General features: G+C 46.3%; 1 protein-coding gene across 3 annotated transcripts in view; it reads right to left on the reverse strand.

Annotated features, from left to right (window-relative positions):
* GAB3 (GRB2 associated binding protein 3) overlaps positions 1 to 27667 on the reverse strand; it is a 56886-nt gene that overhangs the window by 28639 nt on the left and 580 nt on the right. The gene's annotated exons all lie outside the window — the stretch shown is intronic.

A 27667-nucleotide genomic window follows, 5' to 3' on the forward strand; every position in this document is an offset into this window, starting at 1 on the left:
CTGCATTGTTCATCCTCACACCTTTCTCTTCTGCCCTCCTAAAATGGGACCTTCAAGCTGTGACCCACAGATTCATTAAGCTTTTCCAGTCCCTTGTTAATGCTGCAGCTTCTGCCATTGTCGTGAAGACATCTCTGTGCCCTCGGCTGGCATGCCTGGTGCAGCACTGCTATTTGTTTCCACCTCCTGAGCCTCACAGCCAGAAAACAGCATGGCAAAGCTAGCACCAACAGCGTGCTTAATGTTTATCTTAATTTGCATGACTTCTCAAACTTCCCTTGCTGGACCCACCGATGAAATCACAACATGTTCAGAAATATTAAATCATTTCCTCAACATCTGAATATAACGGGCTGCAAGAGGAAAACAATCGCATTTGGCACGTTGCGCGCTTTTGCCTCAACGTTCCGAATTCTGGAGCCCCTTCGTGTTGTGGATTTGCACTCGATCACAGCAGCACTGAAAACAACTGCATGCCATAATTCATTTCCTAGGAAATCCCCGGACTTGCCAAGTACTAGCCTTGCCTGGAAGCCTGTGTTTTGGGTGCCCGCAGCAGTGCCCAGCCCAGGCGATGAGTTCAGGATGCCCCAAACCAGCCGCTTACCCCTGGCCCGAGGGCAGCGGGTCGGTGCCCTTCAGCTGTGTGCCTGCCCTAGCAGTGGCTGCTGTCCCGCTCTCTTTGCAGTGTGGAAAGGCAAAATTCAACGTGGCCCTAAACCGACAGGGCCCAAACCTCCCTGCTCCAGCCTCCAGAGGATGGGCCGGCTTTCCTGAGCAGGTGCCTTCCCTTTGGGGTTACATTCGGCCAGTTGTCAGTATTTTGTAACGCAGACTCTTTGCGAGTGCAGCAGGAGTAAAAATCTCTGCCAAACTCCGCAAAGAGTGGAAACGGTTTGGGAGTAAAAACAGATTTCAGAAACAAAAGTTCAGCTTGATCTATTGGGAACAACGTGCAATTAATGTACTCAGCAATATCTCAAACATGAGCAATGTGGGAGAAGGGTAATAGCTCCCTTTCCATCATTTTTCAGCCTGTCAGAGCACTGATCTATTAAAACACCAAAAGCCAGAGCCTGACCAAATGGAAACAGGTAAACTCGGTGGCAGGCAGTGGTGGTGTGCAGCTTACCCAGATCATCTCCTTTAAACCATAAAACTGTCGCCGAGAATGTGCTCGTGGGATGGTGAAATAGGATCAATGTTACTGTTACAAAAGTGAGGACAATGAGCCAGCTGGGTTTTTCCACAGTCATTTTCAAAACGGCAGCATTTATTTCTGCTTTTCTGAAACTTCTCTCTCTCTTCTCCTCCCTTCCCTATCTCTTTCTCGTGGGTTTTGCACGCCGAGCTACACCCAGAAGATGAGGTCACCGGGCAGCACTCGGGATAAGGATGCTTTCTGCTTGGGTGCTGCTAGCACTGTCCCGCTGGGTGCCCTGGAGGCACGGGGGACAAGGAAGCATTGAGCCTGGAGGATGCCCCTGCCACTGCAGCAGGGAGAGGTGCCTTGGCACGCCCTGTGAGCCAGTCACAGATGGTCTCAGATGATCACAGAGGGTGAGGTTGCCACCAGCACTGTCAGGAATGTGTCTTCTTTCCCCCTGCCCCCAAAATGGGGCACCTGAAGCACACCTGAGCGTAGCCTCACCATCTTCACTTTCCTCTGACGGGAAAGCTTTGTCACTGGTCTTATTACTGATCTTAAAGCCGTTCCCTTCTATTGAACCCAGCCCAAAATTCATAAATCCTCAAAACCAAAGGAGCACAGTCCACTGTACAGTCTGCAGCGCTTGCATGTGCTTCAGAAGGAAGTGAATGTAAGCGTGGCTGCTGCTGCTGCTAATGTGACACTGTCAACCTGAACTGCAAAACAGGAGCTGAAGTGAAATTCAGCCTAGCTTGGAGTTCCTCTGCTAATTTTTTAAATCGCAGAACCTCATTTTCATTTTTAAAGTGCTTTTTGTTGCTTCTAACCCCATGGGAGAGATCCGTGAAGAAAGGGAAACCAACGGCAGCAATGCTGAGGCAGCCCCATACATTGAGATCTGCTCAAAGGACGCAGCAGCTGCACAAACCTCCCAGTGCAGTGCTCTGAGGACATCACCAGATCCTGCTCAGCCGAGCGGAGAGCAGAGCCCATCTGCCCTGCAGAGCCTGGCCTCTCCCACTCCTCCAAACAGCAGTGCTCCTGCTGCAAAATGGTTAAATTACTGATGGTCCATGCCCAACCCTTTGCTTCCAAGAGCGCAGACCCTTGACAGTCTGTGCTGTGGCAGTGACACAGAAACCACCGCTCAGAGCATTCGTCTGAGGGAGGGTGTGGAGGCAGACTCACCACAAAGAGACCGTATGAAAAGGCCTTTGCTTGGGGCTGATCCCACTGTGTGCAGGCTATTCGAGGAAAACAAACAAGACTTTCCCTGCTGCTGCCCTCACTTAAATTGGGTGCTCTGGAGCCGTGTGGAGTCTTTCAGCCCTTTTTGTAAGGGCTCAGCACCCCGGGGAGAGGACGTGAGCCAGTGTGGGCAGGAGTGGAGCTGTGGGAGCTTTCAGCCAGTGACCAAAGTGTGCCTCGGCCCGTCGCTCTGCATGTGGACACTGCAAGTCTCAAAGCACCTCTGTTGTGACAGGCCGTGTTTGTATCAGATAACTGAACAGTGACAGCAGGTAGCAGCGTGAGGAGGGATGAGGGCTGTGTTTAAACGGGTGGTTCAGGGGTTCATGTCCTAGCAGCAGAGCAGGAGAAGGTGATGGCGAGAGGTTTCACCAGAGGAGCTAAAGCAAGAGCTTGGGGGATAGCAGGGGAGCCCCAGCTGGCAAGAAACTTGGACGGGCAGGAATGGGAGGAGCAGGAAAGCTGAAGGACAAACATAAAATGAATGGACTCATCGGCAGGGATGGAAAACCTGGGCAAGGAACTGCTGGGTCCCCAGCCAGGAGCCGCAGGGCCGGTGGCAGTGCCCTGCCTGGCCGGTGTTGGGGGTTCCTTCTCACTAGGGCCAAGCAGAAAGGAAAGCAACGTGACAGGAGGGAAGGGGACATTCCTGAAGTCCTGGGAGGACAGCAGGGAATGACGAGAGACGTCCCCACGTCCCTGTTGTGTGCCTGTGGCCACAGCACAGCCTGCCCGGGCCTGGACGCCTCAGGACACCACAGCCGCTGCTGAAGAATGGCCCCGAGCCCCAGACACCTCCTGTTTTGCTAGCACGCTGCAAGGGGAGGGCAGGAGCTAATCAGGACTTGTGCTAATTACGCTGCCAATCGCCGGCAGAGGACAGGGAGGTGGCTGGGAGCCAGCAGCGGGGCGGGTGGGCCCGGAGCTGTGTGAGCTCCCCAGGACGCCACCTCCCTGTCCCCAGCCAGGCCTCCCCTCCTGTGGGCCCAGGCCGGCCATGACCGAGCCCCCCAGCGCCCCTCACGCCTCAGCCCTGCCCCACGGGGACGCGGCTTGCTCCGGCTGCTGGCACCGCTACAGCCTGGTGTTTTTTGACCTTTTACTCTTCCAGAGATAGAAATGGGATTTGTCTGAGGCTTGGAATAACTTCCTGCGATTGTGCTGCAGAGGGCTAGTCTGACTTGCTAGATAGCTGTGTCTGTCGGGCTGGCGTAGGAACGGAGAAAGCCTCAGCCCTGCGGCTGGGCTGAAGACAGATTTAAAAGATCCCAAAGACACTGTATGTGCCCCAGAGAAAAATAAGCTGGCAGCACTGTGTGTTGTCTGTGGTGGGGCAGCGGGGCCTGGGCAGCCACTGGCAACCCCTTGAGCAAATGTTATCCTACAGGGATGGTTGTTCCTCGGGTGGTAACTCACAGATCCTCCCTGGATCACTAAGGCACGTGTGTTTGCACGTGTGGGAATGTAGATAATGGCCTGAGAATCGATCCTTTGGGATGCTGAGAGCAGAATGTTGCTGTGCAAGCCTGCCCTCCTCCTCCAGCTTTCCCCCAGCTGTCCGTGTGGCTGGGCTGGGGCCGAGGCTGAGGCTGAGGGCTGCTCTGCTCTGCTCTCAGTGCACCTTTAGCAGCTGCGTGCATCTTTTCCTTACATCCCTGCCTGACTTTAACAGTGGCATTGCCAGGTCTGATGTTTTCAGCAGAGCAGTTTGGCTGAGGAGGCGAAGTCTCATCACCTGTGCTGGGCTGGTGGCTCTGGCACCAGTGGGGGGTATCCGGAGGGAGGCTGGACCATGAAGGAAGCTAATGCCTTCAGTCTGGTAAACCCGTGCATCCTCAGGAATCTAAAAGACTAAGTGGAAGCCTTGTACCGTACACCTTAATGGTCTTCATCCATCATTCTGTTGTGCTAGATAAAAATACGAAACCCAAAACAGTTGGTTTCTGACCCAAGGAGTTTACAGTCACAGCACTGCAGCTTGTAATGGCACTTGCAAGAGCTCTGCTGCTCCCAGGTAAACAAGGGCTAGCCAGCTCCAGCTTGAGCCCTAGGAAAAGACTGTAGGTAAGAGTTCAGCGCCTGAGCTGCCATCACTGTCCTATTCCCACGCTGTGCCATTGCTGGAAAAGGCAGGGCCAAACCTTGATAGCCTCTTGTTGTTTGGCTGAGCTGCCGAGAACTCCCAGGGAATTAAGGAAATGTGTACTTTAAACGAAGTCTTTTCAAAGCCAGCTTTTCGTTGTTTCTTGTATTTTGCTCATCAGTAGGCAAAATCACCGTGAACAAGTCATGTGTGGTAGTATTTTCCTGCGTGACTCACCCGGCAGGCTGGCTGCTTCTGCCTCCCTGAAATTTGGAGTAGGAACGATCTTTGCCTTTTACTGATATTCCTTTGAACAAGTGAGCATACTGTCACCAGGTGGGCTGAATCCTGGGCTGAAAAAGGCAGGTTAGCACTCCCCTGGCCATCAGTCTCCAAGTAGAGCTAGCTGGGGATGCCTCATGCAGGCTACCCAAGCTGCCAGTCCTGTCTGCTCCCGTGTGGGCTCTGCAGGTATTTGCTGTCAGGGTCTCCCTGCCTGGGTCAAGGGCTCTCCCTGTGCCTGCAGCTGGAGGTTGTGTTTGTGCCTTCCCTGCTGCAAGCATGTCTTGCAGAGGATAAATTGGCTTACCAAGCAAAAGCAAATCTATCCCAAAGCCACGTCATGTTTGTTTTCAAAGTAAGCACTAAAACGTCCAGCATACTTAGCACTTCCATGCATGGACGCCCGTCACAGGTTTTCAGCTTCAAGGGAATTCAGGAGCGTTACTGATATGTGTCAGCGTAGATTTATGGCATGATTTTGTAATATGGCTCTGAGCTGCAGCGCACAGCAGTTCTCTTAAACAGCCAAAGGAAGCGGTTCTTGACTCCTCTGTTTCACAGCCTGCACTCCAGTTCTGACTCCGATGTCTCTTCCACTTACTGCTTTCTAAACAGGCAGTGTCAAAGAAACTGAAATTTTGTATGCAAATTGGTTTGAAGACAAAGAAAAGAAGTGCAACCAAAGAGGAGGGGGTGATTTAATGCATAAAAACAACCCAGCTCATCTGCTTATTAACTTCACATAAATAAGTAATTTTAAATGCTTTAAGAAGTTTTTTAAAATGCTTTTGTGCATTTTTACTGAATTCCAATTTCATTCAAATGCAGCTTGTTTCAAATCATATAAAATAATCCCTGCTGAGGGAGTAAAGCTTTGCACAATGCTGCCTCTTTAATATCAAAATGATAACACAAAAAGTGTGAGTAATTGTATACTAAGCTACACAAATGCTGAGATAGTCATGGACAGGTACAGAGTATCCTTGTTAGTGAGAGTAAGTGCCACATTCATTCTAAAAACTACATTTAGTGGTAAATCATTAGAGAGCAACTAATGAAAGCATATCTCAATGAAAAAAAATAAATAAAAGTACCTATGGAGAAAATGGCATTAACAAATGTTAATTTAATTCAAAGATTTTGACCCTCTCATTTAAATCCGGATTGAAATCTGCAATACCACTGGTCAACATCAACTAAGGCTCTATATAGGGAAACGTTCTCAAGGGGATTAGAGTAGTTTAGGGAAGTATTGTGAGGCGAGCAGTTGAAAATAAAAATAAAACTACTACTGCTAACAGTCTGAAAATCAGAGGCTAAAGCCCGTGATGCATGGTGGTGCATACTGTCCTCTTTTTCTACCCTCTGTCACTAATGCGAAAAACACAGCGAGGGATTGTCACAGCGTGGAGCATCTAGTCACCTGCAGCTTGAAAGGTATCTGAGGGTTGAGTAATTAGTCCTCATCACACCTTAACTCTCAAAATTTGACCACTGCTTTTGCTTCTCGGAAGTCAGAAACCACCGTATATCTCTATATACATACATACTTGTAGGTACCATATATCCACATATACATGAGAACAATGCACTTTGACAGATTCTTTTGACTTTCTCATATGCGTGGGTTTTTTCCTCCCGCCCTGTTAGCAGACACTGAGCTGGTGACTGCAGACACACCTTGCACTGTATTTAAGGGCCAATATGCAATAAAGCCTGATACTGCTTTTATCCTAAAAGGACCAGCCCATCGCATGTATGTAATAGTTCACACTTCGGTAAGCACGTGTGAAGTAGTCCGGCAATGCGGCGTCTGTCTAGGTATAATGTCACTCAGTGTGTAGGTGTGAGAGCTCTCACCAGACCTACACCAACCACAGATCCCCCAAATAGAAAACACTAATAAAGATTCAAAACACTGCAGCTCACTCTCTATAGACTCAGGCTAATTCTCTACTAAACTGGCAAAACAAAGCCCCGGAACAGAGAGTCTGTTCCTCATGCTTCCTTCAGACATCAGCTCCCTTTCTGTACAGTTTTGCTGCTCGTCATAAAGCATCCTAGGATTTGTTATTGTTTTCCATCCAAAGCTCTCAGTTCTTGGACACAAACCCAGACAGGCATCCCACAGCATGGCACTTGTGTGATCCTTTGGCATCAAGAGAACTTTCAGGGTAACAGGCAAATGTGGTGTCAGCAAAAATGTTAGGTTGTCCTGAATTCCAGCACGTGTTCCAATGAAGTTCCTCGAAGTCTCTGCAGAAACTGGCCTGCAGTTTGGCAACAGAGCTGAGAGCTCCCCTTCCCATTCCTGAAGACACACATCTCACACTTCGCAATTTGCTTTTGCCACTTGACCTAGTTCCAGGCTTGGCCACAGAGCAGGAAGCTGTGCCCCTGCTACTGTATCTTCACAACAGCAAAACTCAACACGATCTGCTCCATCTGCAGAGCGCACAAAGCAGCGATCGTGTCAGGAGCTCTAAGCAGAAGTGTGAAGCTCACAGTCACTGTTTTTGCTAACTGGATCCCACAAAGCGTGATGTGAGATAAGGGCGCTTTGAATACAGAGCAAACAAACAAACGCCCTACAGCATTTTGGTCCTGCAGCTTCAGGATGGTTAGTACCAGTAGAAAGGTCGTACCTCTCTCCTAAGTCCAAAAGGATAAATGCACTATTTAACCTCCCAAATTCAACTTGACAGAAACTCTTTCCTTGCAGCCTGGTTCCCGAATGTACCAAAAAAGCCAAACCATTTATAACCAAATCACTTGCTTTCGCAGTTTAGATCCAGAAGCTCCTAGGGCATGCACTTTGCAGCAAGCTCAGAACAGTCTTTTGACCTCAGTTAAACTAAAATGCTTTGAGGAATTGAGCCCACACTCATTTGGGCTGTAGTCCAAGTTCTCCCTGCCATTTTCTACCTGGAGCCTGAACAGTGCCTGGCAAGATGAAGTGAGAACCCTGACACCAACCAACTGCCAAGCTCCCATTTAACCACCTCCTCACTTTGAAGACAGTAAAGGTTTTCTTCCCCAAAAATGCAATCTTACAGTATTCATTTAAAACATAGATGTTGTGCATGGGGTCGTGAAACTGAGAGGACACTTCCACTTCTCGTGCAAAAGCCAGCAGAATGCACCATGGAGATGCAAGTAAGCACCATACATGAATGTGTGTGAGCCATGTGGGAATCCTCCTGAGTGCTGAACATTGGATGCTCCATAATTCTGAGTTGCCAGTGGGCTGTGCAAAACCTCTCCCTGCCCGGCAGCTGCCTGGAAGACATCTCCCCAGTGCTCTGCAGTGAGCACCAGGCGGGGTTTGCCTCTGCAGGCCTTGCAATGGTTTCCTCGTTTGCTCTGGCTGAATGGGATCCTGGGGTACGGGAGCTTGGACTGGATAAATAGAAGAGCTGTTTGTGCTCTGAGTAAGGAAGTTTAAATTTGACCTGCAATAAGGCTGCATAGAGGAAGGGCTTTCTCCACTGCTGTGCTCAGAGCAATCTCTTTTGTCTCAAAGGCCACTGTGACTATGACTCACACAGCCATCAGGCTATTAACACTTTTATTCCAACTAGTTATTTCTGGCTTTCAGCAGTCAGAATACCTAGAGCCCAGAGTGCTTCCAGTGTAACTATAGAAATTACAGCAACAAACAACAACAGTTGGGCCCATGGGTCAGCTGAAGCCAAACTGTGAATCACACTCTTGTTTTTTACCTATAGTTATGAAGAGGAATTTAAGCCCCGATAACAAGGCAGTAGTACACCTTGTAGCCACTATCTCCTAGCAGCCATCTTCTAGCTCAACACCTTCAGCAGGTCGATCTGTGCGCAGGTGCCATCAGATGCTCGCTCCATCCATGGGAGATGCTGCCCACAGAGCCCCTGCACAGCTGCCTTGAAACAACGGGCAACCCCTACCAGAATATCATTGGACATGCTTTGTAAATCCATTAGAGGTTAATGAAGGTTGTAAATTCATCCTTCTTCATCTGTATACCCACAATCCCTATGTTTCAGAGAGCTCCTTATAGGGCTTTGCGCTGCTCTTATGGGAAAGATCCCATTCAAGCTCTAGACCACCTGTCCCCTCCCTGCCTTCCCGTGCCCATAGCAGCAGTCAGTTTGCTGTCAGCTGGGTCAGCAGTTCGAAGGGGCAGGCTCTTCTAAAAGAAGCAGAAAGCTGTCAATTTACTTTGGGCCTCAAAACCACTACCTTTTGTTTTTAACCAAAATGCATTTCCATATGGAAGCCCCTGCCTTGCACTGCTGCTTTGGCACAATGGATTTCTTCAACTCCTCCCTCTCTAAGAGTCAAAATTTACCATAGATTTTGATTTTTTAAAGGTTTTACAAAGAAAGAGAGCTCAGTAACCAAATACTTCCCGAGAATGCAAAGCAAAGGCTGAAGTGCAATGTGAGAAACCAGATCAATCACAAATGAAGAACAAAGTGGTTTGAACTTCAGCATGTTTAACACCTATTTCCATAAAGGGCTGATCTAATCTGTGGAGACCTCTCAAAGTGCCAAGAATACCTAATGACTCTGAATATAAAGAATAATATATATTGTAAGCAAAGAGAATGGCCATCAGGCCTTTATTTGTGTTTCTGGTTTATTTGTTCTCTATAAAAACCCTCCATCAAACCTTCCAGCAGAGCAATGATCGAGAAAGTACAGGAGCAAAGCTAACGCACTGAGAGTTCCCAATTCACTACAGCCACGTGTCTCATCCTAACTGACAAGTCTAAACTAAACTCAATCCAAAAGCTCAAAATTGACAAAAATAAACTGATATATTAAAGAGGAAAAGGAAAAAGTTATTTTTTTTCTTCTGCATTTCATTAAAATGTGCCAATGCAAAGTGCTGTCTACAGACTGGGAGCCAAGTTGCAAGGAAGAGAGAAATTCTGTCCTGCAAAGGCTGAGATAATTCCTGCACGTGGTGTCCCAGAAGGGTGGCCCTGCTGAGAATACAGGGTTTTTTATGGCATTGCCCGCGTTGTCTGGGTGTTGCACACAGCAACAGTGCCGAGAGCAGCGTGTCAGAAGGACGGTTGTAAAACAACGGACGTTGGCAGGGGAATTCAGGGATGGGCACCACGTCTGAGACCTTTGCAGCTTTTTGCTGGGGATTAGCTGACATTTTGAATAACAAATCTTCTTGTTCTGCAGGGCAAGGCAAGGTTCATCCTCGGTCTTTGCTGATTGCTGTCCTTACCAGGGCAGGGATACCGCAGGAGCCCTCTTTCAAGGAGAAAACCAGAGCAGTGAAATCCCTTCCTTGGATCCCTCCTCCCCCAGCAACTCAGAAGACTGCGTGTTTTTGAGTAAAAATGGAGCCATAGTCACAAGCACTAGCAGCTACAAAAGACATCTGAAAGCAGTGGTTGTACACAGAAAGCAGTAACTGCTTTCCATTTTTAGACTTCATGGCTTATTTGTTTAAACCACGAGGAGACATTTGCATGCTACCCATTTCTGGTCAGATATGAACAAATAAAATAGAAATAAACGCAGTTCAAAGAACAGAGTGTGCAAACTTCTGAGGTTAATTTTAACTCATGAAACACTTCAGCAAAGGTCCGTCACTTGTATTTACTTTTTTCTAAGAGGTAAGGAGTATTATCAAAATTGACTTTTGAAAGAGGTGGAAAGAAACAACAGAACCCCAACTATTATCTTTTCTTATTTTAAACTGCATCCTACACTTCACTCAAATTTAGATCTGAACGCGGGATTACTCCTACTCTTCTCCTCGCTTCTGACTCTTTCTTACCGTGTTTTTCAGAGAAGCAGTTTGTAAATGTGACTTGTTAGGATGCAGCATACAAGTAATGTGAGTTAAATGAACCAGGTTGAGTGTTGCAAATGCAGTTCCTAAAATCTCCAGACTAAACTACTCGATTCAAATAAAACCAGCTGGGAGGTAGAGAACCCCCTGGTGAGAACGAAGACCTGTGTTACCAAAGCGTGCAATGCTAAATCAGCCCAAAGTAAGCGGATTCTGAAATAGAAATTCATATAAGTTTTTCAGCCAAGCAGTAAATGTAGCTGCAACATGGATGCTGGCCATTTGGAGGATAACGATGTGGTGCTGAGGGATTTAGGAGGCTTTTAAAGGACAGGTGAAGAGATACGGTAAGAGTCGAGGATATATGTGAACTTGTGAGAAAATTTAATGATTGATCTGATCCTGCTGTGGATAGAAAAGCCTTCCCTAAGCAGAAAATATTTTTAAATTGTTTATAAGGCTCAGGAAGAATCATATGGTGATGCTGTCTTCTCTGGTGCCTTAAAAGCCATTGCAAAATCCTAGGGAGCTGCTTCCCAGGAGTTCCCCAAGGGAATTGTCTCTTCTACTCTCAGCAAGATCTGGTTCAGAGGGAAAACCAGGGAGGGAGAAAACAGCATCGCACTGGAAGGCTATGAACGGCACCCTGGCCTTGGGGAAAATGGGAGAACTCCTTATCTGATCTCAACAAGTTATGAGAGCAATTAGACACATAAAAAAAAAAGAAACACATACTGTGCAAGACAAAGGTAAACAATACATCGTAGTATCTCAAGCTATGGAATTATTCTGATAACTACTCTTTCCAGAGAGCTGATGGATTCACCTTGAGTCACAGAGGAAAACTGAAAAAGCTTCCAAAGAAGCCAAGGAAGATTTTAACAACACGAATCCTTGCACAGCAAGGATTTGACTGGGGGCATTTCAAAGACTGCAACAGGCAGAAAAGCCCCGGCCACTTTCTGGTTTTGTGCCCACCACCAGCTGCCAGTTGTGGTTTCTGATGGTCTTAGTCTATGCCAGGTACAACACAAAGAATTTTGCTCCGCCTTTGATCCTTCCCGAGCTGCAATGTTTGCTCAGCTGGCTTCCAAGAGGTCTTAAAGAAAAAACAACCTTACTAATTTTTATGGTGTTCCTATCTGCTCCTTGGGTTAGATGAAACGGTCCTCTCCTCGTGCCCCCAGTTAATGTTCATATCAACAAAAGGCTGGGTGCTGCCAATTTTCGTTCACCCTATCTTTGATGTACTGTTTTACTTTTTGTTGTGGGAACAAACCACCGTTAAAGAGCTGACATGGGAAACAAAATGGACTGAGAAACTTAAACAACTCATACAATCTTACAGCTCTTACAATGCAGCCTGGAAGCATGAGGATATTTTTACCTGTATTATTAAAAGGGCACCTCTAAACAAGTAGTGCAGAAAAGTAATGACGCCGTCTTCTTCTGCAATTTCTGGTCTGTTTTGCAAAAATTTATTTTCTCACTTCTGAAAGCTGGAAATGTGCCCTCCAATAATGTATTCATACGGTGTAATCAGGCACAGAATCTGACCCAGCTTAGCTGAGGCCTGATTTCCAGCTCTGTGGTTTCTACCTCTCAGACTATTTACTATTTGCTTACCAGTAATTACCACAACCAGCTCATGCATTGAAATCTACTACAGAAAAAAGTTCCTAGTTGTTTTTTTAAACTTGAAGAAGAATTCATTTTAAGGCTGACATGAATGGTGAATTTCCATGAATCAGGTGATAAAACCATTTGCAAATTTCTTTCTTGTCTGCTAGGTTAGCCATTGTTGGCTTCTGTCTGAAATGCCCTGGCCAACAATTCTTTTCTGTCCATGAAGAATTTTTTTTTCTTTTTTTCTTTCTATTTTTTGCTTAACACACCCTATGCCCAAAGGGACGAATGCTTGGAAGTGTTTACATTTTTTATTCGTTTCTTGGAAATTATGAGCCACAGATAAAAGAGAATACTTCTGCAACAATAATGAGGCACTTACAGAGCTTCTGGTATTGCTGATTGTTTGAATTCATTTTTTAAACCCATCACATTATGTTCATATTCTATCCTATGACAGTGTTAATACTTAAAGGAAGTTGAGCCTTACAGCACATATAGTGTGCTATTGTTATATTATTGCACTACTGCTGCCAGAAGTTAGCTCCACGCTCCTTTATTTTATTTTCCCTGTAAATCATTATGTATATGTCAATATACATATTGACATGTATTTTATATATGGAGTTTTAAGGAATTTGGGGTACTGAGTACTCACTGCACTTGCAGCCAGGGGAGCACACAGCAGCGAGGCGCATCCCCATCGGCAGCCAACCACCAGATCCACCGACAGTTGCTGTCAGTGATTTGGGATAGCTGAGGATCTTCACCAAGCTTCTGGCTTGGTCCTTGGCTAATTAATGGTTTGATACCGTGAAACTAAGAGTTTTCCCAAAGACACTGTATTCAGTAAAACGCAGTTACGAACTGAACTACCAAATGCAACATGCATACACCAATTGAGCCTTTCTCATTCCAAATTAGTAATTAATGACAATCTCACCAAAAGGTGAGCAAATCCAGGATAAACAGGATCTGTGACATCGCCAGACAGGTTGCAAAAGCAGAGGGGGTGAAGCTGCCTGGGCCTCCTGTCGGCGGATGCCGCTTGGCTAGCGGTGCCCGCAGCCCCTTCCCAGAAGAGGCACCGGCAGCGTGCGGGTACTGGGAAGAGGGGAGGCACCACCCTGCGCCAGCAGGGCGATAACTGCCCGCCCCGGCCAGCGCTCCTCCAGGGAGCTGTCGAGCTGCAATTAGAAGCACAAGCAGAAGGGGTATCTGCGATGGCAGAGCCCTTGTCAGCAGCCATCAGCCTCTCCTCTCGCCCTCCAGACCCCCTCCGAAAGCAGAAGGGAGGAAAACAGGCTGATAATGTCCACACTGGAGTGAAGAGGAGAAAATAGCTCCGCAGATCATCTCGCACTCACAGGATGGCTCACACTGGGACTAAGGGCAGCAAGCCTGGCTTGGGGGATTCAAACCGATGGGGTTTCTTCAGGCTGCTCTCTTCCTGAAGAAGGTTGCTGTTTTTCCAGCACTTGGATGTTTCCATTTGCTGCCCTGGAGGCTTCTCCGGTGCCTTTACAGCAGCCCCCAGCCCCATGAGGGCAGCCCCACGACAAGCCAGGCAGCTGGGTCTGAGCACAGCGAGAGCTCCCGGTACCATCTACAACTAGGACCGGCAGCAAACTGATTTTTTTTTACCTTGTTACGTTCCTTCTCAGCACAAGCCACCTTACACAAGCAAATAAAACAAGTTTAAGTTTCTTTGGAAGGGGCTTTCTTGCTCAGACAATTCACTAAACACACGTTGCACGTACTTCATGTACTTTTCCAGGCAGTCACCAATGATCAAGCATGGAAAAGCCATGGTCAGATTATTGCACTGACTCTTCTGTTGCCCAAGTATGTTATGAAAGACAGAGTTATGTAAAATTCATGCTGGATTTCACTATTTCCTATTTAACTGTTTTGCAGCAAGCTTGTACGGTGTCCTGAAAATTCACTTTATGCAGAACAAATGTGAGCCAGAATAACGTATTTTTTTCACATCCTTCTGCTTCTTTACAGAAAGACAGGGGATGATGTTTAATTTTTCCTTTACTTACACAAAACCTTCCACTTTGACTCACAGTCCTTATGCTGACAGATACTCTGGAGAGTATTATTATACCAACAGCGAATACAGACCTGGATTTTTTTTGTTGTTGTTTAGCTGCTGTGCGTATGGAACGTAATTATGGAAGATCATTATTTTGCCATGATTTTCTGGAAAACAACAACAACAACAAAAACATTTTCCTGAGAATCCCCAGAACATAGCAGGCTCCCTGCTAAGCACCCTTTAAAGGTCCAGTACTGAAATATCGAAATATCCTCGGCTGACAATGTTGGTGCACCACCACGTCCAAGCACCCTGGCTGGGGGCTCCCAGGAGGAATTCGAGGATTTTTTTATTCACAGTCCAATACAGCAAAGGCAAAAGAGCCACCAAAACTGAACTGTGGTCTTAAGACACAAGATAATAAAAGGAATTTTGTCGAGATGGTGTGTGGAGAAGCAGGGATTATGACTGCTTGTGTCTTGCTGTTTGAATCCAAGGGCTTGTCTGTAGTTTTACTAGCACAGCACAGCTGCCATGTATCTGTTGGCATAACTACACCACTGATAGTGGGAAAAAAAGAGCATTTTTCCTGGTTTAGTTTATATTGCCTTGGAAGTGGCTTAAGATAAAGGAAAAACATGTCACTCAGACCAAGAACATATGAGTAAGACATTTATGAGACTAATTATATTGATTTAAATCCATGCATCAGCATGCATGTATATAACCTTCCACTGGATTATATGCCTACATTGGAAATGGAGCTTCTTGAAACAACAGAGCGGTGGTTGTTTCATCAGCAGTAGACATAAACTGGTTAGCAAGACAGAATTTTGCTCTATTACCAAGCTTGTATTATTGGAATTTCCCAAAGGAATATATTGCTCTGGATTAACAGGGGTTTGTTAGACAGGCACCAGAAAAAATAAGCAGCTCCTAACAGCCTCAATGGTGCGTGGCAATGCAATGTGACTGCAAGGTGGCAACGGCTGCTGTGGGCTATTAGTGCTGTAGATGCTTTTTCCAGAATCTAGCTCTAATGGCATAGCTGCAAATGGAGCCCAATAACCACAGACACAACAAGCAGATATCCTGGAGGAAGAGAGATGCAGTCTGGTCAGTTTTTAAACAAAGAATGGATTTTTAGAGATTTTCTGAAGTGGACGAGTATTTCCCCAGAGTTCCCAAAGGGGTGCAGTCATTAGGGAAGGTGCAAGTCGCACAGGGGGTCAATGAAGTCTCTCAGGCCACTGGACTTCACTGCTGGAGGAGCTGGAACTGTAGGAAATAAACCCAAAACACGCAGAGAGCTGCTCTATAGCCCAAAGCGGAGGCATTCCTATTGCCCAGCAGCTGAGGTCGAGGGCAGAGCGAGGCTGAAGATGTCGTCCCAAAGCTACAGACTGGTGCTGCCCCACCAAACAGCATCACCATTTCACAGAACCAACGGGAATCCCCCAGCCAGCAGCCAGCACCTGCTTCTGTATTATGCATTGCTTCTGGGTCCTTGGCATGCTGCTGGCTGTGAGTCATGCAAATCTTACGCCATGCAAAGCAAAAATGGCTGTGCTGTGCATAGATTGTATCTCTCAAATAGAAAGTGAGATTTTTTCAGTGACAGTTTACTCTTTTGAAGAAGTTACCCATTTCTGTGTAACTCTGCTTTTATTTTTCGCCATAATTCTGTCTGGCTGTAGTCTCTTTGAGTGGAAATGTTCTGCATGAAGGATGTAACACAAAATCAACTGAAACTCTGAATTTTAACTTATCCATTCATTATCTTCCATTTCCAATTACCAGCTAATAAATGCCACAGTTCCCATATCTCATACCATTTCTTCCAGCTACACTGGAGATACCAGGATAATGGCAGAGGTGAGGGTTCCTACCTGGAGGCAGGGCCCTCCTTTCCCCATCCCCTTGCTGCTGAGGACCACGGCTGTGTCCTTGATCTCTGCCCAGCCAATTAGTACAAAAGCTGATAACCCACTGCAGAGAGAAGCCAGGCTCTCAACTCTCATCTTCAGCTTCAGTGTTTAATGAAGACAAGATATCAGCAGTCATAAGGTACTGCTCTTAGTTGTGAGGAATATGTGGGGGAGACAGCTCAGCTTATTTAAATGTTGCCCAGAAATGTGGTCATAATGGGTTAGAATTTGAGACTGTTTCATTTTTTGGCTTCTGGTTTCTTCTGAAACACTGGTATTTCTATAGAATGTGAGGTGCCATTTCTATTTCAGGACTTTTTTTCTGATGAGCCCAGTACTTTTTACCTGAACTCCTTCCAGAGAGGACAAAAAGGTATTTCAGACAGCTTCGTGCAAGCCGATAAATGCAAATGAAAGCTTCAGATCTAATGTTCCAGCATGACCGCAGACCTGCCCAATTCCAGCAGTTTATTAAAGACAATGCTTACTTGGCCTTTCTGTCCATTATAGGTGCACTTTTTTCAGCAAAGCAAAGGTTTCTTGCTTGACAGTCTAGACTCAGTTGTGCTACATCACTGTACCTATTTGCTGCTGTTGCTCTGCAGCATTGTTTGCCTTTTCTTGCCAGTCCCAGCAAGGACGCATGACGATCCTGCCCTACACTGAGACTGTGAACCAGACCTTGAGTGACTCTCCAACCCAAGCAAGCGCCTTGACCACAGCAATGCTAGATTCATGCCAGCAGTGACCAGCCATCCTGCAACACAGTGGTCCTGGGTGCCATGGCTATTAATTGGACAGGGTCTTATATCTGAGTTTGCTTTCCTCTGCTCCTTATCTTTTATTCCTACGCATGGATGGTGTGTAAAACACTTCCTTTCTTCAAAACAAACAAACAAACAAACAACAACAAAAACACAACAATCCCTGAATGAAAATCTACATTGTTTTGCTCTTACAGAGATCCCAGTTCAATTTCCAAATCCAGTAAGCCCTTGAGGAACGAGTCAAACAGAAACTTGCCTGTGGGTGCACAGTAAGTTCTGAACATTGAGAATTAGGGCCAACACTGCTGAAATCTTCACCTAGCTCAGGCTGCTAAACTGCACGCAAATCGTTTGCCTGGAAATGTTCTTGAGACATAGCACCCAAGCGCATCTCTGTGACTCTCCCTCTCCATCCCTGTTCCGGAAAGGTCAGTACAATGACAGCTTCAAGAAAGCTTTGCCTGGCTCTTCACCTCCCAGCTTGCATCCCCTGCTCTCGGGTGGCAGGTTTCACCAAAGCCTCTCTGAAGCCAACATGAGGTAAGCGCCACGGTAAGGGGAGCCCTTAGGGACTTAAAGCAGCAGTGTAAACAAACTTACACTTCACCTGGCTATCTATAGCACATCCGAAACCTGGCCACGTCAGACATCTTCTGGTTGACATGAGTTTTCATTAAAGCTCCTAGCCCCAGCAAAGAGAACTGGAAAACATCATTGCAGCCCACAAGGAATGTTCTAATGGGCAGACAGCTTTAACTCACCAAGCTGGTACACCAAATTTACTTAGAGTTTAGAAGACCATGTCAAGCACAGAGGAGCTGGAAATACAATAAGAGACAAATAGGTCCTTTAGGAGGATAACATAACAGAGCTGCAGAGGGTGTAATTCATCCTCCTTTCCATTTAGCAATGCTGCTGGTGGTGGTGAAGGCTGGGCAATTTGCTGAGCGTGGGCAACAGAGCTCTGGAAAGGACGGGCTGTAGGTTGCAATTCTCCCGGCTGGAGATTTCTGTGTAGGAAATGCCTGGTAAAATCTTTTTCACTCCAAAGACAGATAAATCATAGTAATTGCTCCTTAGAGTCTGAGATAAATGCAAACTCTGGCAAGGGTAACGGATTTGAGAGCCCAAACCAGAGCTTGAACTCCACGGGGGACAAGAAAGCCTCTGACACCCCGCTCCTTCAGCCCAAGGTTGAATACTGGCTGTGCTAGAAAAAGCAAATGTCTCCAATCACAGCAACAACAAATTCTTCATGTAAATAAATAAAAAAAAAACAAACTGATGGTCCTGAACAACTCATTCATGTGCTGACACAGAAACTCATCAAGGTTCTGTGGCTCAGGGTCTAAAGGCACCCAGGAGTTGGATTATAGCCAAAAATCAGGAAAAGTTTCTTATTAAATCAGCTATTCAAATCCATCATGTAAGGAAATATCCCTAGCCATTGAAATTCCAGCCCTCCATTCAATATATGCTAACAAATAAAAAGAGAATTACAAAAGCCCTGCAATTTTGGAGCACGGAAACCTGTACTTAGCATCATTGGTTCTTGTTTTACCCTCTAATTTAGTTATCCTCTTTAAGTTTTATGGTCAATGTGGCATTTTCTGGAATGCCTCAGATTCCCCCTTTGGATCCAAAGCTCTCTTGGATTGGAGGTACGTTTACATTTTTGGTTGGTAGGAAAGCAGCAGATCTGTGGAACGACAAAAACACCGCAAAGAAACCTTTAAGGGGTTGCCTGCACCAAACTGCTTTAGGTTACGGCTGTGGGCTTCTCCCCTAATTCCCAAAGAAACCGGACGCCTCTTGTGCCACATCAATAATTTGTTTACAGTTGAAGATATGTATTTGTAAATTATGTATGTATGTATATATAATCTTCCAGATTAATCACAAAGCCGCTCCACTGACCAACAGAGGAGCAGAGTGCTCTGCCCTGCGCCCCCTGGCAGGGCAAGGCCTGGTGGCTCACTGCCAGAGCAGGCCCGGTGGGGAGTCCTGCCCCCGGAGACCCCCTTGGTGGCTGCGTTATGACCACAGGCTGGGGGTGCCACCAGAGGTGGCTCTGGGTGAGTGAAACCCAGAGCTGGTGTGTGATTTGGAGCCTACAGCGGAGCTGAGAGGGCCAAGGGTTCCAGCAGGCACCCAGGGGCGCTTGCATAAGGGCCTACGCATGTTTTTGTGTGCCTGGGCCTTGGTCACCCGCCAGGCTGTCCCAAAAAGGACAATGGATTCAGATTTCCTGTTTCTGGCTTCACGGCAGCATGTTTTCTCAATGCTTGCTCTCTTTGTTGCATTTTCCCTCCCGAGCACACCTTTTCAGAGGGACTTCTCGGCAGTGCCCTCGGGTACCCCGGAGCAGCCATGCAGTACAGAAGCGCGTGAGGTGCCATGGTTCCACCAGTTTCCCTTCCAAATTTGATCGCGCAAGAAACAAAACCAAAAGCCCCAGTGAAACTCCAGAGGTGTCATTTTTTAGTACTCTCACATGCCCCAAAATTCTGTTGTAATTTCCTTCTAAGTAAGTCCGGGGTTAATGAGACTGAAGAGAATGATAGGAAGGAAAGAAATAATTATATATTCTTTTTTTCTCAACATGTCCCAAATGTCACCTCTGACCTGGCTTTCTATTTCTGGCATGGACTAAACTGCCTCTATTTATTTAGCAGCCTACACACCATTGCAGTAACATAGCAACAGTACTTTCAGTTGTGAATTTGAAAAAAGAAAAGGAAAAAAAAAAAAGAACATGTTTTTCATAACCAAACTGCTAAAGCCTTGCAGTCTAGTAACACTTCAGTAAATGCTTTTTCCCTTTCACAAGCCAGTATTATGAGGTTTCCACTCTGCAAACCCAGCGCAGAGATGCCCAAGGGAAGCAGGCAGTGTCACCACCATGAGGCTCCTTGTTATGCAAGTCCAACTCGCCTCTGACCTTCTTGTTTGCTTGTCCTAATGATGTTTCAGCCTGAACATTTCTCAGGCTCAGCAGAGACGAAAGCGGGAGTTTGGGGAGGATACTGAAATAATGCTGGAATGTATTTGGTGTTCTCCCCTCACTTTTCAGAAACAGTTTCCCATTATCATATGATCCACTGCTCAGGGCGATACGATGCTCAGGGTTATCTGTCCAGAAGGGACATTACAGAAAGCATCCAAGTGAAATAGGAGTCAGAGTCCCATTAACAGCCAACATTTAGCAGTCCAAATCCCACTACAGGGACAGTAAGTGAGTGGAGAGCTTTAAAACACCCCTCACATCAGAGGGGTACCGCCTGAGAACATTCTGCAAATCCTACCTCAGTGGGAGCATGACGCCTAAGTATCTCAGAAAAGGAGTTCCCTCAGCTGCTTAAGTGCTTCTTATTTTTAATCTAAGTCCTCAGTGCGAACTCAATCATTTTATTAGGACGTGTTCAAAATGTTGAACTTATTAAAAATAAAACTTCTTAAGATCGCAAAGCTTCCACTATAAATATTAGTAAACAACACAGATGTGGTAGCTGGAGCAGCAGCAAGCACTTCACGCAGCAGCGTGGGACCTCTTGTGCAACCACAGCTTTGCTGCCTCTGTAAGCCCTGCTGGCACCTTGTCAGATGCTTCTTCTCGTCTCCAGAGGTCTGGCCAGCACATGGCCACCCCGCCTGCTGGCGGCTCCACACTGGGGTCAGCAGCAGAGCCCGGAGCTTTTGGCTGGCAGATGAGTGTCTGCACATCCACAGGCGTGTGCGCCCAGCCTCCCCAGCCTTTACAGAAAGTGATTTCACAAGGCATCAGCTCAATGCTTCTGTGAGTTTAGTGGCTTTACCACCCAGAGCGTGAGGTCTGCAAGTAACAAATGGCCGATGATTGCTCCGTACTACTGGCCTCTTCTCCTTGGCACCACCAGCTCCTGTCAGCCTGAACAAATGGATTCACAACTGCACGATCCTTGACCTTCCACAAACAGTTTGCAAGTCTGGTATGTGAAAACAGACTGCTCACAAACTGTGCTCTCTGCTGAGATTACAACAGTTGCACATTCAGAAAGGGCCCCGTTATGACCATTATTCTGCCCAACAGAAATATGAACACATAACCCATGATCCCCGAGACTCGGGATTCAAAGGCAAATAATATTTGCCGCTAATGGGGCTCACAGAAACTATTGTCTTTTAAAATGCATTGTCAAAAATGAGTCAAAAGCTTTCAGGTGTCAATCCAAGTTCCATTTAAATTAACACCTTCATTTAAGTAATTTTAAATTCATACTAATAATGACATTTTACTGTCTTTTTGTAAAATGCTCTATGGGAACAGATACCGAGCAGCTGAAATGCACCTCCCCAGGCTCTGGCAGAAAGCTGCAAGGTAGTGCTGACTGCAGGGCTCAGGTGGGGTTTTTGGCATCAGCTGCTTCAGAGGAAGGTAATAACAACATCTCTAAGAACAGTTGTTTCATTCTAGCAATTAGAAAGGTATTAATGAGTTAACCTCAGAAAGGAAAGAGAGTGCTTTGCTGCCTGGAGGCTAGACATCAGTTTTGTTTTACTTTTAAGAAATATCGAGTACTAAATTATGCAGCAGTTTTTTAAAAATGAACTTTGCATGGCTATATGTTTAGGGCTTTTTTTTTTTTTTTCTGATGCAACGCAAACTAAAACAAGTCAGGAATATTGTAAAGTTCAAAATAATAAAAGGTTGAAATCTTGAATTTTATTCAACAAGAAATGAGAAAGAGGAAAATCTATTTTATCTGGCTGCACATAATGTTTTGACATGCAAATTTTACTTCAAACAAGGCATTTTTTTCTTGTCTTATCTCATTGCTAATTCATTTCCAACTCAAATGAAAAGGACGAGCAAGCAAATGGAGTGACTGTTTCTCTACTGAGTAACATTATAAGGGTAAACTTCTCCCCTTCCCTAAAAAAATAATAATAAAAAAAGGCATAATGCACGTTCACAGCATTTTGATGCATTGCTGATAAAAGCAATGTGTTTACTCATATTACAGTTTTCATGCTGCAACAAATGGCTCACCAAAGTGCTACTTTTAATGCTTTTTTCCTCTAATATATGTTTGATTGCATCACAAGTTTAATTACCACTCAAGCTAACATTTCCTTCTCTATTTTAAACAAGCATGTTTTTTTAAAGTCTCTATTTTGAATGCAAAGACCTGATAAGTTGTGGGTTTCTGTTTTGAATAGAAACCAATAGCTGGACATTCCTGTGCACTGAAAACATGTAGGCAAAGATTAAACTGGGGCTTCAGAGCTATTACTGCCCCACCCAAATAAATAGTCCAAGGGAAATTATTCTGCTTAACATTCTGATACTCAGGTTGCCAAGAACAGCAGTGTTTTTTAGAAATTATTTTTTTCTTAGAAGTCAGCCTATCTCATTAAACATTGCATTTAAGCTACCAAAACATGTTTGAAATGGAAGAAAATAGTCTAGAATAAACATCCCACTTAACCTACCAAAACATGGTTAAATGCTGGAGCACAGTCTGATTTGCACTGAGCTAATTAAAAATGTTTAATGATGGAAACTCCTCCCTAAAATAAATTTTCTGCTGGTATTTTACCAGTGAGATCAATTTGTTCAGGGTTTCACAAAGAAGGGGATGTAGAGTCTGCAACACAGGAGCTTCTATACTAAGGAAGTCTTCATCTGGTATATAGTTTTCTCAAAATTCAGTTTTTCCTCTATATACAAGCCAGAGATAATTTATGTTGGCCTTTAAAATGAAGTAAGAACAGGAAAAACATAGGTACAAAGCTTAAAACTGCAGGCAGATAAATAACTCTGTGATCTTTCTCCATCACAGGGTACTCTTATTCCCATCTGCCTTATAAACTAGAGTTACAAACTAGCATAAATTGGTTAAATAACCTCAGTAATTTCAGCGTGAGCCGGAGATGTTGATTCCACCAGGGTATGAAAGGTGGCCATAACTCTGCTCAGAGGGGCAGAGCACGAGAGGTGAGGCTTTGCAGGACACATTTGGATAAAAAGGCTGATGGATGGAAGTTAAATTCAGATTTTTCTTTTATAGCTGTTTTCTGGAGAATTCCCCCAAATCCCAAAGCAGCAGCAGAAGTATTTGACTTCATACAGCACACGGGGATTTCTCTGAGATGAGGGTGGCAGTGTCCTCTGCTGACACCAGCCCTTGCTAGACCAGAGAGCCGCTCCGCGTCCCACCCACCCCTCGCCATGCTGGGGGAGTCTTGTTCCTATTACTTGAGCAAACTCTTCCACAGTTCTACTTTACTTTTTCTTCTTAGTGGCCAGTAACTTCCCGTTTGTTCTCCTGATAAATACCAGAACTTCAGCTAAAAATGGAGAAGTCGTCTACATTCTCTTACCTCGTACAACCCTGGCAGTGGGTGCATGGTCGTGGCATGGCTGATCCCCCAGGCAGGAGTGACTGTCTCCTGCTACCTGCTGTGCCCTTCCCATGGCCCTTCCAGCAGAGACAGCAGCAGGGACACCATTTTCCTACCTTTTTGCAGCCAAAAACATTAATTTACGCTGTTGCTGATTTGGGTTCTGTGAACCTTGCCATAGAAGCAGTACCTCTGTGAGGTATGGGGTCTCTAATTTCTTAAACTTGGCCTGAGTTGCCAAACCTTCCCTGCAGACATCCTGTATGGCCTTGCATAGATGCCATACTCATAAATTATTCTCAGCCTGGTCAGTTAGCTCATTTAGGGCTAGCTAAGCCCTCTGTTTGCCCTTCTAGCTCAGGCACCTCGATGAGTAGAGAGTTAAGAAGTGCAATATTGAGTTTTCTGCCCAAGTCCATTTTGGACTCTTGTTCTAGAGATGCTGAGAAGTAATTCTGATTTTCAATATAGTCTGAAGAATGCAGTCCCTGAAGTAAAGCGGGAAACTTGTCTTTTTCAAGCAAGTGGTCTTCCCTCATCAATTCATATAGTACTGCAGATTAAAAATAGCTCTTCAGCTGGGGTACAGCTGTGCCGTGCTGCCTTCAGTGGAGCTGCACTGAGTCACATTGAGCAAGCATCTGTCCATCACCCTTTGCTCCTGCAAACCACCAAACTCAGGGGTGTTTGGGCAGGCTGCTGACTACTCCTGCTGCTGCTCCCATGCACAAGGAACAACAGGACACTGAGTTGAGGACAGGTTCAAGCTGGCCACCTGCTAAAAATTCAGTCTCCTTCTCCTTATCAGCACACGAACAATGTGTCTTCTGCATGTCATCGAGCTCCTGCTTCATTAAGCATCATCCTCTGCACCCTCTCTGAGCCTTTATTTCCCTGGTAGTGACATTTTGCACTGGCTGCAGCAATTCCCTTGTCTTCTAGGCCATGAAACTATTCTCCCTGACTCCACTAAGCAGAAAACAGATATTATCAGTCAGTGATCAGCTGTATCTCAACATGAAAAGCACCAAAAAACCTGCCGTTCAAGGCTAACAGTACAGAACTGGGACATGTGAACAACACCATCCGGAGCCTTCTGATTTTTCTTCTTAACAAACGCCTTTTCCCCTCGAGGCTCTTTGTGCCTAACCTGCCCCCCTGGCTGGATGTATTTAGCTTTAGTACAGGGCACTCAGAAACCCATCAAACCTGGAGCAGGTTCTCCCACGACATCCAATTTCCTAATTTCCAATAACAGAAATCTCCAGCGGGGCCAGGTTTTCCTTCCACAGGGCCGAGTGTGCCTGAAACTTTGCATTTTCAGTCAGAGCAGGACAGACTTCACCTCCACTGCCGCCACTTCCCAGTTTTGGGGAGCAGCTTCTTCCCCTCCTGCCCGCCCCACACGCAGCTCCCCCAAGCCTGGGGAGCCCCCAGTACCCCTAGCCCCAAGGGAGAAGGAACCCGGGAGCCGAGAGGAGAGCAGCACAGCTTTCAGGTCACATGCGGGGGACAAAGAACTGCAGCAAACACCAAAAGCTCTCCCAGGAGAGTCCTCTGCCTCTCCAAGATAGGCTGGCGTGGCAGATTTCATGTCTCCAGTGTCAGAATTTTGCATGCTACGAAAACACTCTCGGCATATTTGCCTGCTGGAGTGAGGCTCCCTGTGCTTTGTAATGAATTCTCGGCATTTAGCATCAGGCGCTGTGTTTTTACAGAAAGTTACACGCGGGTAATTAATCTCATGTTCGTTTCCTGCACATGTAAGAGAGCAGCCTTTGTTAGGGAATGATAAGACACTTCTAAGAATAGCACTACTGAGAGCATCAGCTTTGTAAGACATTACAGGAAAAATACAGGCTCCTAACACCTGCTTTTCGTTTCTCAAAGTTTGGAAAACAACGTCCTGCTCACCTAGAGCCAAATCCCGACCTTGTTTATGTGTAGAAAACCTAATTGGTTTCATCAGAGAACAAACATAAAGCAGGGCATGCTCCAGTCTTTGGGGTCCCATTTTGCAAAGGCACTTGGGTTTGATTTTATAAGCACTGTAAATATTCCCACTGGCTTCAGGGGTCTGTCTGCAGCTCCCAGTCTCCCAGCCTGAATTCAGCATTTGATCCCAGTCTCCTCACCACAAATCCCAGTGAATTTAACTGGGCTTTATGGCAAGAGCCTGAGGACTGCAAACAGATCTGTTCATCAGGCAGCAAGCCCCGGGCCTGATGCTGAGCTCAGGGAAAAGTAAAATGACCCAGTGTGAGCAACTGGGGGAGCACGGTGGGAGCAGGGCACCCATGGGCAGGGGCAAGCTCCCCTCTGAAGCTCCCTCCCAGACCCTGGGCTGTGCCAGCTGAGCCCCAGGGCTGGAGTAAAGCTGGGGATTTATGCCTGCTGGCTGCTCAGGAGCAGAGCCAACGCCAGGCTGCTGTGAGCAGCTGATGCTCAACACCTCCCGAAGTCGTTTTACACAGGCTTTGTTTCCAAGCTTGTGTCGGTTTTAAGCTGCCAGGGTGGCTCAGCATGGGCTGCCCACCACCCTGCGCATGATGCCCGAGCTGCAATGCTGGTGAAACTACACAAAAAGTGAAAAACAGAGCTCCCTGCAGGTCCAAGGCGATTTGCACTTGGTTTGTAGCATCGCCTGTGTCACCAGGCAGATGAGAAAGGGCACTAACCTCTACTGCACTTACAGCAGATTTCTTTCTGCTTTATTACAGAGCAGTTTATCCCCCTAACCAGAAAACAAAGCCTAATCCACAGAGATCAGGCTAATCCAGTGATTCTTGTTTGCAGAGTAACACAGACCCAAATGCCCCAGGTTTTGTAGTGCAAAATCGGAGCGGAGCAGGCTGCAGAGCCCTGCAGGCTGAGCAGAGCCCCTGTTGTGGCCGTCCTCTCACAACCGTATAATGGGGGCTTTCAAATCCCAGCCTTTTTTTTTTTTTTTTTTTTTTTATCACATTCTGTTTTCTCTGCTTCTCCCTTTTATGAATATTGAGTCATCAGAAATAGCTTCACTGACAGAGTTACTAATGACACCAGCTGGGTGAATCAGTGGCTCTTGCATTGTCTGGTGTCTGCTCTGAAGGGCCATTAGCACACTCGTTATAAAATACAACAAAAATTAGATATCCATATTTTATCTGCAGCTCCCTCGAGACACATCAGCGTAGTTATTTTCGAACTGGAAAATGTTAGTGGAACAAAGCAATATTCAGCCGTTTCAATGCCACGCTATGATCTAAGAGAAGAAACTCTGCCTTCCACCAAGTTAAAAGTCAATGCTGACAGCAGAAGCCGAGCCCTTCTCCTCGCTCTTAGGCAGAAAGGAAAAGCACCCGGCCGGCGCTGTCTGTACCGCATTCTTCACTGGGCGGCTATTCCTCATGCCACGACAAAAAGCCAACATCAGCAGCCCCGGGAAAAACGCTGATAAACCAGAAGCGAGCGCGACGAACGCTGCGGGCAGTGGTGGGGCCACGCGTGGGCACAGCCCCGCAGGGCGCGCAGCCCAGCCGGGGCAGGTGGCGGGCCACGGCCACGGCCGTGCCCGGGGACACCGCGACCCACGCGGGACCACCGGGGTCCCCAAGGCCCCCCGCAGCGCTCTGCACCAGCGGCCGCCCCCCCGTGCACCGAGCTGGTGCATGACAGCAGCGCGGCCGTGGCACGGAAAGCGCCGAGCATCGGAACAAAGCCGGGACTTAGGATGTCAAGTATCAGGGTGGTTTTTTTTTTCTTTCTTCTTTTTCCTTTTTTTTTTTCTTTTTGTCCCTTTTTCTTCCTTTTTTTCTTTTCTTTTCATTTTTTTTCTTTTTCTTTTTTAATGTCCCTTTTTTCATTTCTTTCCTTTTTTTTTCTCCCCCTTTTTTCCCTTTTTGTTTTTTTCCCCTCTTTCCCTTTTTTCCTTTTTTCTTTTTTATTTTCTTTTTCCCTGTTTACCCCTTTTTCATTTTCCCTATTTTCCCCCCTTTTTTTTTCTTTTTCCCCTTTTCTTTTTATTTCTTTTTTCTTCCCCCCCCTTTTCCCCCCTTTTTTTTCCTTCCCCCCTATTTTTCCCTTTTTTCTTTTTCCCCCTTTTCTTCCTTTTTATTCCTTTCTCCCTTTTTTCCCCCCTTTTTTTTTTCTTTCCCCCTCCTTTTTTTTTTTTTCCCCCCCTCCTTTTTTTTTTCCCCTTTTCTCCCCCCTACTCCCCCAAGAGGGGGGGGATGTCCTTGCCCTTCCCCGCAGCAGCCGCGCCCGCAGTCCCGTTACGGAGCCGCCCGCGCTGGCAGCGCCGGCCGAAGCCGAGCTGCGGTTTCCAAGCCCGGCGCCTCGCATCCCGCGAGCAGCGCTCGGGGGGCACGGGGGGG

Source organism: Aythya marila (genome assembly GCF_965140915.1).
Source record: "Aythya marila genome assembly, chromosome: 13".
In the NCBI taxonomy this organism is placed as follows: Eukaryota; Metazoa; Chordata; class Aves; order Anseriformes; family Anatidae; genus Aythya; species Aythya marila.